Here is a 12,577-nt window from a genome sequence, read left to right as displayed (position 1 = left end):
AGAACACGTGTTCTCACATGGGCAACTATGAGAGTTACAAACAGACGTTGACTAAATATTTTGATTATAAACTAAATATTTTAATTCTTCATAAACGATGTATATTGACCAATACAACCACAAATGTAGTGTATAAGGAAATTTTTACTTATTTTTAAAATATTTGTGTAATGTCCATTTTGTAATTCCTGTAATTCTAATGTAAATTGTTTTGTATTAACAATATCTGATAATTGTGTTGTTGATTTTATTTTGCTTAATATTTAAAGTTTTGAATTTTTATCAATTCCGTGTAATACACGGGGCTCAAACTAGTTTAATATGAAGTTGCTTGGTTTCATTTTCCTTACATTTTATCCACATCACACGTCTAGTTAGGAAGTAAATTTCTTAGGCAATTTCAGTTTTCCTTTATCTACTCAGCAATGTTTGGACTCATCCTATAAAATAGAATTTAGATTAATGCTAAAAGTTAAAGCATTTAGCAGTATATCAACGTTAGGCAATTTTGGTTTTTATTAAACAAAAGAGTTAATGGCCATTTTCGTCCCTGTGGTTTGCTACTTTCGCCACTTCAGTCCAAAATTTTTAATTTTGTCAATTTAGTCCTCATAGTTTTAAATTTTAGCCAATTACGTCCCATCCGTCTAACGGCATCCAGCTATGCCGTTAGTTTAAGGGTATTTTTGTCTTTCTCCTTTTAATTTTGAGTTAATGGTCATTTTAGTCCTTGTGGTTTGATATCTTTGCCAATTCAGTCCAAAGTTTGAAAATTTATCAATTTAATGTTCAGTTTAATTCAGTTTTTTTTATTTTTTATGTTTTTTGTTTATAACCCTAAAGAGCATAATTCAAGCCCAAAACCATCGAGCAACCTCAAATACTGGTATGCATTTACTCTGTTGACAACAGTAATCATACCCCCCCCCTTATATTTAGTTTCTAGACATTTCCTAAAATCTTCTCCATGGTGGAATTCAATGGTAAAGTGGTCAAGGTAATTCCCTGAAATCGAATTATACACAAAAAACTAAAAATTGTTTTGTTGATTAATGTATAATAGTTGATTACGACCCAGATTTTCGTTATGATATGTTAATATCTAATCCCTAAATATTATGCATTCATCAAAGAAACGATTTTTAGTTTTTTCCGTACAATTCGGTTTCACGGAATTGCTTTGACCACTTTACCATTGAATTCCACCATGGGGGAGAGTTTAGGAACCGTCTAGAAACTAAATACGAGAGGAGGGGGTATGATTACTGCTGTCGACAGAGTAAATGCAGACTTGTTTTGGGCTTGGATAATGCTCTCTAGGGTTATAGAAAAAAACTGACTTAAATTGACAAAATTTCAAACTTTGGACTGACTTGGCAAAAGTATCAAACCACAGGGACGAAAATGACCAATAACTCAAAATAAAAAGGAGAAAGACAAAAAATACCCTTAAACTAACAGCATAGCTGGATGCCGTTAGACGGATAGGATGTAATTGGCTAATATTTAAAACTATGAGGACTAAATTGACAAAAAAACAAATTTTGGACTGAAGTGGCGAAAGTAGCAAACCACAGGGACGAAAATGGCCATTAACTCTAAACAAAATCTAATAAGAAGACCAACAAACATGCGTTATGGAAAACAGCCCAATACGATAAATAAATTACATAAACCGAAAATTTCGTGATACCATCACATTAATAGCTCATGATTAATGACGACCTACATATGAGATCCTCACTGATCATCGTAATAATAGATGAGACGTACCATGAGCCCACTTACAAGTGCAAAAATGAAAAATGCACAAGGTTTCTCAGAGACTAGAGACTTTATGGCTGGGGGTTTATGAATTCTATAAAGACGTATGCATTGTCTAATATGAAACCCAACTTGACAACAAAGTTTCTCAGAGGCTTTATGTTTACTTTATATTTTTATAACTTATAGTTTTTTTAAATATTGTGTTTTCTAAACTTAATGATTAAGTTACATATTCTTTAATATTCTTATTTCTTAAAACTGTATAAATATGACTATTTATAAACCAATTTTTTTTAAAACTAAGTTTTAAATATTCTTATTATATCGTTTATAATTTGACATGACTTGATTTTAAATAAAAGTTATGCCGTCATATAGATAAGAAAACACATATCAACGGTATACTTGAAATTTTGTAAAAATTTATATTTATAAAAGTTATAAAAGAAAAACTAATTATGACTAAATTTAATTATAATAATATGAAAGTAAAAAAAAAAAACAAAAAAGTGGTCCCTCGGTTATAATGAAAAAAGTCGCCGTGACAATTTTCTTTTCCTAAAATACTTGTCCCTTGTATCTTGTTCTTTAAACTACTCATCCTGGTGTTTATAGTTTGGTATCACGAGCCTTCTCCTAAGTGGCCAACGAAATACTCGTTAGGGTTGCTTTTACTCCGCCCGGGTGTTTAGGGAGGGGACATTTGAGGAATTAAATGGATTAGGGGGACAAAACTCGAAACTCTCTTCAAAATGGACATTCTCACAACTTTCCCTTTATTATTTGAATATTCAATAATGTTATTTTGAAATAATTTGATTCTTGTAAGTCGAAATATTTAGAGCATTGACATAATATCCACCAAATAATGTGAGTGACGTTTTTATAATGTAGGAAGTAGTTTAGGATGTTGTGAGTAGATAAGAGAGAAAATGTAAGGATTTTTATGTAAATTTGAAACGTTATTATTTCACATATTATTTTTTTTTAAAATGGTTGTGAGTGAAGGAAAGAGAAAAAAAATAATGATAAATGTATAAAAATAATTATTTATTTGAAAATGAAAGAGAAAATATAACGATTTTTAGTGTAATTTTAAATTTGAAAAAAAAAAAGATATAAGAATGCTCTTATAAGAACATATTATTTGTTGGACACCTGATTCACACAACTTATAGTTTCTAAATCTTTACAAGCATATCCTTAATTAGACTAGAACTATAATCCTAAACAAGAATTTAAATACTATTTATAAGTTATGCAGCTGGTCTTGATTCTAACAAATAATAGTAAAAGAAAAAGTAATTGTTTTTTGGTTAAATGTCGTGTGGATGATGGTTGAGACTTGGGATCTTAAGGTCTCAAGATTAAAACCTAAAGCAAAAGGGTTTTCCTACAGCGATGGGTTTCTTCTTTGATGGTGTTTTTGAGTGAGTCGAGTCTGGAGTGTCAAAATCGGTATGGAGGGTTGAAATCCCTTCTTTGGAAGGATCACTCGGATATTGGGGTTAGTTCCAAACATTGTTAAAATATAATATTTACTAACTAAAAATAATAATAATAACATAATAAACAATCATATCATATTTACTAACTATGGAATAACAATGAAACTCAAAAACAATATGTTTTTATTGTTTTTATCTAATAATTGTTTGGAGAGTCAATTACAAGTTCGGAATTGAGGTTGATTCCGGAACAAAGGAAGGCTTCGGCAGCGTCTAACATGTGATTTGACGTCATGTCGTCGTTCTCTTTGAAGACGGGAGTGAGTTTAGAGGATTTGGATTTCTAGTAGAGTTGGCGACTCTGGAAATGTTCGACCCGCCATTGGTGAGTATGTTTCACATAAACAGTGGAATGTGTGTTTGCATTCAAAATTTAGTAAAAAGGTATAGTTTTAGAAAGAGTAAAATAGCTTGGTTGGTCTCCTTGTTTTACATATCTTGCAATGTCGATCCTCATCGTTTAATAATTACAGAATTGATCCTGATGGTTACAAAGATATTGCTTAGGTGTTTCCAGTGGTTGAATTTTATTGACATTGATATGGCTCCTAATGTTGTATTTAAATTTTTTCTAATTGTTTTATTTTACAGATAGGAGTAAAATAGATATTTTATACTCAATTAACTGAAAAACTAACGTCATCCACTAATAAGTACCACCTTAGTTTTAAATTACCAGGATCAAATGTGTAATTATTAAACGATAGGGAATAACTGTGCCAGATTTGCAAAGCATGAGGACCAACCAAGCAATTAACTCTTTTAGAGTGGAGGGGGCACAACTTTAAACAATTCAAACTACCTAAGACCCGACCAATCCTATACTGTCACATCAATTTTAACCTGAACCAACCTAGATTACCCTAGGGGGTGGCATCACTCCTTTTAAACACCATAAAGAATTTTAAATTTTAATTAAAAGTTACTAATAAAAAAATTAAATATAAATAAATAAATACTTTCATTATAAATAAAAAATTAAAGATTATCAATTTCAAAATAAAAAAATATAAATAAAAAACATATATGAATAAATAAAAAATACCAATGATACGTTAGATCTAGAGTTGTAAGATGATCTACAAGTTCATTTCGAAGATGGAAATGAGTTATTGTATCTTGTAACTCATCTATCATGATATCGTCATAATTTGTAGGACCGAAGGATCTCTTATGTAGACTAGTGATATGGCATTACCGTCGTCTTTTATGATTATTTTGTGCAATACAATGCATGTATACGTCCAATGCCTAATCTTGTCGACAGTCATAGCCCGCATGGGTCACTTAAGTATACACCATTTTTGCCTTTAAAACACCGAAAGTATGCTCAACATCTTTTCTTGCCAACACAGGAAGCTTCAAGAAGCTCTTTTCCTTATACGTGTACGCTTTCACAAACATCGAACAAGTAAGGTTGATCCCGCCAGCAAGATAGTATCCACATTTATATTTTCGGCTATTTACATGAAATGGAGCGTAAGGCACGGTTCCATTTCATTGGGTGAGAAAAGAGGAGACTGTTGGAGACTAGTGATGTCATTGTTGGAACCCGACAAACTACAAAACGCATGCCAAAATCAAAAATCATTTGAAGCCACCACTTCGACAATGACCGCTAGGTATTTGTGATCACCTCTCATATATTTATCTCGTAGCTCTACTGGACACATTCTCCAAACAAGATGTGTACAATCAAGGCTGCCCCACATCCCACAAATGTGATTTTTGTTTCATGTGCTTGATATATGTCACACCCCAACCTAAGGCGGAAATGCTGGGGTGTGATCCGATTGCTCACAGCTTGAATATACTATCATGAATATAAAATGACAATATCTAATCAATTATTTTATTCAAAGAATACACACCTTATCCAATTATAACAAAATATTTCAAATAAATAAATATGATCCAAACAAGCTTAAACAATGATTCTCTTTGTTTAATCATAAGGTCTTGTCTAAGTGTCCAACTTCAATATTCAATACAAGCAATCTGCATATGCGTAGTAAAAAGAGTTTGTCAACATAAAGTTGAGTGAGATTATCACCAGTTTTGCATGTTAATATAAATAAATATAACGTAGCAAGTGCGGTAAATGAATCAAACCAAAAACAAGTAAGTAATACCGTTGCCAAGCGAATCGGGCGTTGGTAAATAATATGAGAACCTAATACACGGGAGTATGTTGGACCCCTCCGAAATATACGAATGAATGAATAATTAATATAAGTAAGCATGTAACACGTATATTTGATTAAGTCACAAATGATTACATGTATGTTATTGTTTGATGTGTATATATATATATATATATATAGTATGAAATACGAATAATACGCATATGTCACCAAAACGATTATAAAACTTGGTAAAATTGGGGAATGATAAACTCACCTTAGATTAAAAAGACAAGGGAGTATAATTAAGAATAAACGAGTCAACGAATAAGTGAGTCGTCCACTACACGTCAAACAAGATTAACAAATCAGAACCTGAAACATGGATATATGATAACGTAAGTAAAAACGAACTCGTTGCCGCTGGAATCAATCCAAACGGACATTTAGAACTCAAGTTATGTTATATTTAAGATTTAAGCGAGCTGGTACTAACCAGAATCTGAACAGCGAGTCGGAAGTCAGGTTTTCGTTAGTAGCCTTAATATTTCGTTACGAGAAAAAAAGTATTTTGGACCGAACGTTGAATCCGACCAGAAGTATGAGAAAATACTAAGTCCAACAAGTTGACTATTTTACCCTTTATCGAGTTTTAAAGCAAGTGACCAGTCAACACCCTTCAACTCAGAATTAATTGAAGGTTATTCACTAGGGAATGTTTATGAATGAAAACTCAGTTTACAACTTACCCGGAAAGTGAAAGAATAGGGAGATATGACGAGTCAATGGTCCAAACAAATGCAATGTCAAACGAACAAGCTTATATCTTCAACAAATAAGCAAAAACCAAAGAGTTTGGTGATGAACAGAGGTAGGTGACGGCTGAGGATGTCTCCTAGGGTTAATGTAAAGTTTATGGTAGAGATTATGAGGCTTGTTTATATAGGAATAGCAAAAACGAACCATATTTGGAAGATTTGCTCGTTTAAGTAACTAAATACGATATTAATGACCAAATCAATGAAATAATTGAAAGATATGATCCTCATCAGTAAGAAACTATTAGGGACTTATATTTTGGTTAGAATATGTTTTATTGGACCTTAATTCACTCAATAATGCTTAAAATACTCGATTTTAATACCAAAAACGAACTAGGAAACGAGATCATATAACGATTCTATGCAGCAACATCAAGGTGCCGCGCGACGGGGATGGGGAGGCTGCCCATGCGGCGCTTCGGCCACCATAGGATGGAGATTTCAAATTTTGACAATTTGTTCCTTGTAGTTTGGTTATTGGTCAACTATTGAACTTTCTATGAAATAAATAAGAAATGAACATTAAATAAACTTTGAGGGGTTTAAAGTGAACATAAAAAATTTAAATACTTATAAATATTTTATTTTTGTTTAATAATAAAGATCTAAACTATTTCCGGTTGGGTTAAACGTAAACGAATACGGGTGTAGAAAATCCGAGATGTTACAGTCTCCCATACTTTAGGGAATTTCGTCCCGAAGTTAAGGAAAACCAAAACATCATCGTTTTGAAAATAATTAAACTTTTAGGGAAAATATCATAACATAGAACTTCAAAAAACCGAAGCAACGCTCCATGTGACAATCTGATAAGGGCACTTACATATAGGATGTTCCAGCGACGTGTCCACCATGTCCTTATCATCTCATCATTCCTACCGTTACCCAAACTACCTTAGGTTCTAAATCATGACACATAATTGTACACGTTATAATTTCCATGCGAGGACTTGGATAATTATAATCTGGACCATAATTACTCTTATCATCGGATGGTCCGCACAACTCGTTTCATCATGTGGGTTATAAAATATTGAAAACCATCATTTTGAAAGAAACAAACGTTTTGATAACTTTAATTATAAATTTAGTAGGTACTTATTAAATGTTTGAGTTGGATTATTAAAACCGTGTAATTTCCAAAACATCTTTTATTGCAGAGAAATGAATTTCGGAGATCGAAATGGATTTCTTGAAACAGACCTTTGAAATGAATTATGATGTTCGAGAATAAGCTAAGAGTAGGATATTATATGAAGTTAACCTTGATAGATTAAGGAACTTGATTCATGAGATGGTATGCGCAAAAGTTTACTTAACAACAAATCTCAAAATGACCAGTGACATGTGAAATCTTTTAAATATCGTATTTATTAATAATAAAATTCTTAAGACCGAGAGTTTAGGTTTAAACATAGTTAACGAAAATTTTGATGAGTCGAGTTTGGTTAGTTTGAGATTAAAGAGATATTGTTATGAAATTATCTATTTTCAAGTTGTGAATTTGAGATGAGATTAATTCGTTTAACAAAACTAAAATATTATAGTAATTAGTAGATAATAATTTTTAAAATTAATGAAAATGTACGTTTTCGAACCAATCGTTAATAAAATAATTTGGGAAGCGGATATTCCCGAATCATCGAGATAGTCCTATTTCAAATTAAATCTTTAAAATTAGATAAAATATAAGGTGGGTAATTGAAATTCGTGAATCCTTTCTATTTCCACAAAATCGTTATAAATATTTATATGAAATAAGTAAGTTGAATTATCGGTGATTTATAATGGAATTTCAAGTAAATAACAAATATTAAATTAATTGTGATACCAAAATGAGATGGAAAGTAATATAATAACATAAGATAAACACGAGGCTAGAAATGCATGAACCACCATGACTATTGTAACAACTACGAAGTTTATCATTATAACGTTCAAATTTTTTAAGTTGTATCAAAAATCAAAGTAGGGGGTTGAAATATTTACGAACCAACGTTTAGTTTCAAATAACGAACTTAATTAATAAATAAAGTGAGGGATGAGTTTTAATGAATATTTATGAAAAAGTCTATTTCAATGGTAAAAATTTAATTAATGGGAGATTTAATTTAATAATGAAAATTAAATTTGAACGATGTAAAATTTAGTTTGATATCAATAAAATTTACAATATTTGAATTTTAATAATAAATATTTGCAAAATAGAAAGTAAGTTGTGAAAAGTAACATGAGGAAAAACAAGAGGTAATAAAATATTTATAGTTTAAAGTTGAGGGTAATGGTTGAAATATACTTGATAATTTATAGTTTGAGAATATGGAAATAAATAAGTGAAGATGATTTAAATAATATTTTAACGTATATGAGGTAGTATACGATTTCTTGTTCGGGGTATTTTGGTTTTGTCGAGGTTGGCGGCTGCTCGGTTAACGACATACAACAGCAAACTCCTTGCGATTCTAGTAGTCGAACGGCGATCGTGAGAAGCAGATGAACGGCATTGATTATGATGATAGATTCTTAGGGAAGACATTCTATGAGGACCAGCAACGAAATTGTAAAAGATGATGGGTAAGTTGTGTGAATGAGTTGATATGAGATAATAAAGATGCGTATTTAAATAAATTGTGCTAGTGATGACTCGAGGACGGGTCGGAATTTAAAATAATAATTTTTGAGATATTTAATTGAATAACGATGTTTATAAGGTTTTCCAAAAGTAAAAATGTTATTGGGTTGGGCTTTCCATGGTAGCTCGAGATCCCAAATAAAATCACCAAACATATAAACGAGTTGACCTCCCATGAGCTTTACATAGCAATTTGAATGGCCCAACTAAATAAAGAAACATAAAGTTTGTGATTGGGCCTCCCATGAGCGTTCCATGACAATTTATTGGCCCAATTAAAATAACGAGTAACAAACAATTGAGTTGGTCAGCACATGAGCATTACATGTTGTTTAATTGACCCAACTAATTAACAAATTATCAAATCAATGGAGTTGGTTGGACCATGAGCATTACATGACATTTAACTGATCCAACTAAATATCGAATCAACGAGACAAATATTAAAAAAAAAAGTTTTTCTACTCGGTGCGTTGCACCGGGGCAGCTGGCAAAACCCCAGCGTTGAAACCCGAGCATTTGTAAAACCCGAGCGTTACGACGATGAGTCAACACTAATTCGGCTAGTACCAGTTGCGTTCGTTACGATATAGACACCATTGGTAAAATTTGAGGGTTAAAACCCAAACAATTAATTCGTCAAATTAACATAAAAAAACATTAGCATATAAGAAAAACAATATATTTAAGACGATGTTTATTTGGTTGGCAAACCTGGACGGTGGTAAAACCCAACCGTTGTCGGTCCCAAGCATTGAGGCGGTAACTTGACATGAATTCGGTCGGTTTTGGTTATGTACCTAACGGTACCGGAACTAAAAAAAAGAAAAAAATATAAAACTTGAGGTGGACCAACGACCAATTTAGAGGGGGGGTCGGTCGGTAGCCTTGTCGGTCATGGGCTTTAAATAAGGCCGCGAGTCTGCGCGAACTCGACCGGTTCCTTTCAGATTTGTTATGGTCCCGGAACAAAACAAAAAAATGGTGTTTGGTCGATTTCCATTACATTTATTATGGTAACTGAACTAAAAAAATCACCGACCAATACGTTTATTACGGTAACTGAACTTAAAAAAACACCAACCGATACGGTGGAGCCAATTGGCCCAATAAGCCATTTGCGGCACCAAACTTGTAAATTATATATATTAATTAATTAAAAACACAATTATTGGAAGTTTTCCCGAATTTAGCCATGAACCACCGTGAATTCGGTTTTTATAAATGGAGTGCAACCGTTTAGCCGGTTACGTTTACCATTTAGAGTTACGGTCATATGACATATGTCATACTCCCATGCCCTAAGGAGAAGGAGTAAAACAAAACACGGGAATTCTTAAGGAATTTCTCCAAATAAAAGGCAATCTAATAAAAATAAGAGGATTTAAAAATATTTTGAAAGTGAGGAATATCGAAATTCGTGTGTGTGCACAATAAATAATAAATAAATATAAATTAAAACGATTAACCTATATAAGCTGTAAACAATTTAAATAACACATCTGACAATTCAGATAAGCATGTATAGGGTCAGAAGCATATGACTAGGACAATTTCAAACTACCTATCTTATAAACTTCAGCTCTGATACCAATCTGTCACACCCCAACCTAGGACAGAAATGACGGGGCGTGATCCGATTGCTCACAGCTCGAAGATACTATCATGAATAGAAATGACAATATCTAATTAATTATTTTATTCAAAGAATACACACATTATCCAATTATAACAAAATGTTCCAGATAAATAAATATGATCCAAACAAGTTTAAACAATGATTCTCTTTGTTTAATCCTAAGGTCTTGTCTAAGTGTCCAACTTCAATCTTCAGTACAAGCAACCTGCATATGCGTAGAAAACAGAGTTTGTCAACATAAAGTTGAGTGAGATTATCACCAGTTTTTCATGTTAATATAAATAAGCAAAACGTAGTAAGTGCGGTAAATGAATCAAACCAAAAGCAAGTAAGTAATACCTTTGCCAAGCGAATCGGGCCTTGGTAAATAATATGAGAACCCAATACATGGGAGTATGTTGGACCCCTCCGAAATATACGAATGAATGAATAATTATTACAAGTAAGCATGTAACACGTATAATTGATTAAGTCACACATGATTACACATATGTTATTGTTTAATATATATATATATATATATATATATATATAGTATGAAATATGAATAATACGCATATGTCACCAAAACGATTATAAAACTTGGTAAAATAGGGGAATGATAAACTCACCTTAGATTAAAGACAAGGGAGTATAATTAAGAATAAACGAGTCAACGAATATGCGAGTCGTTCACTACACATCAAACAAGATTAACAAATCAGAACCTGAAACTTGGATATATGATAACATAAGTAAAAACGAACTCGCTGCCGCTGGAATCAATCCAAACGGACATTTAGAACTCAAGTTATGTTATATTTAAGATATAAGCAAGCTGGTACTGACCAGAATCCGAACAGCGAGTCGGAAGTTGGGTTTTCGTTAGTAGCCTTAATATTTCGTTACGAGAAAAAAAGTATTCTGGATCGAACGTTGAATCCGACCAGAAGTATGAGAAAATGCTAAGTCCAACAAGTTGACTATTTTGCCCTTTATCGAGTTTTAAAGCAATTGACCAGTCAACACCCTTCAACTCAGAAATTAATTGAAGGTTATTCACTAGGGAATGTTTATGAATGAAAAATCAGTTTACAACTTACTCGGAAAGTGAAAGAATAGGGAGATATGACGAGTCAATGGTCCACACAAATGCAATGTCAAACGAACAAGCTTGTATCTTCAACAAATAAGCAAAAACCAAAGAGTTTGGTGATGAACAGAGGTAGGTGACGGCTGAGGATGTCTCCTAGGGTTAATGTAAAGTTTATGGTAGAGATTATGAGTCTTGTTTATATAGGAATAGCAAAAACGAACCATATTTGGAAGATTTGCTCGTTTATGTAACTAAATACGATATTAATGACCAAATCAATGAAATAAGTTGAAAAATATGATTTTCATCAATAACAAACTATTAGGGACTTATATTTTGGTTAGAATATGTTTTATTGGACCTTATATTTTAATACCAAAACCGAACTAGGTAACGAGATCATGTAACGATTCTGTGCAGCAACACCAAGGCGCCACGCGACGGGGATGGGGAGGCTGCCCATGCCTCGCTCCGGCCACCATAGGGTGGAGATTTCAAATTTTGACAATTTGGTTCTTGTAGTTTGGTTATTGGTCAACTATTGAACTTTCTATGAAATAAAGAAGAAATGAACATTAAATAAACTTTGAGGGGGTTTAAAGTGAACGTTAGAAATTTAAATACTTATAAATAATTGATTTTTGTTTAATAATAAAGATCTAAACTATTTCCGATCGGGTTAAACGTAAACGAATACGGGTGTGGAAAATCCGAGATGTTACAGTCTCCCTTACTTTAGGGAATTTCATCCCGAAATTAAGGAAAACCAAACATCATCGTTTTGAAAATAATTAAACTTTTAGGGAAAATATTATAACATAGAACTTCAAAAAACCGAAGCAACGCTCTAAATGACAATCCGATAAGGGCACTTATAAATAAGATGATCCAGCGGCGTATCCACCATGTCTTTATCTTCTCCTCATTCCAACCGTTACCCAAGCTACCTTAGGTTCTAAATCATGACACACAATTGTACGCGTTATAATTTCCATGCGAGGACTTGGATAAT

Source organism: Bidens hawaiensis, unplaced genomic scaffold (assembly GCF_021521415.1).
Source record: "Bidens hawaiensis isolate Kalapana, Puna unplaced genomic scaffold, B.hawaiensis_p1.1 tig00004702_1, whole genome shotgun sequence".
Lineage (NCBI taxonomy): Eukaryota > Viridiplantae > Streptophyta > Magnoliopsida > Asterales > Asteraceae > Bidens > Bidens hawaiensis.
Note: the sequence above shows the minus strand (reverse complement) of the source record.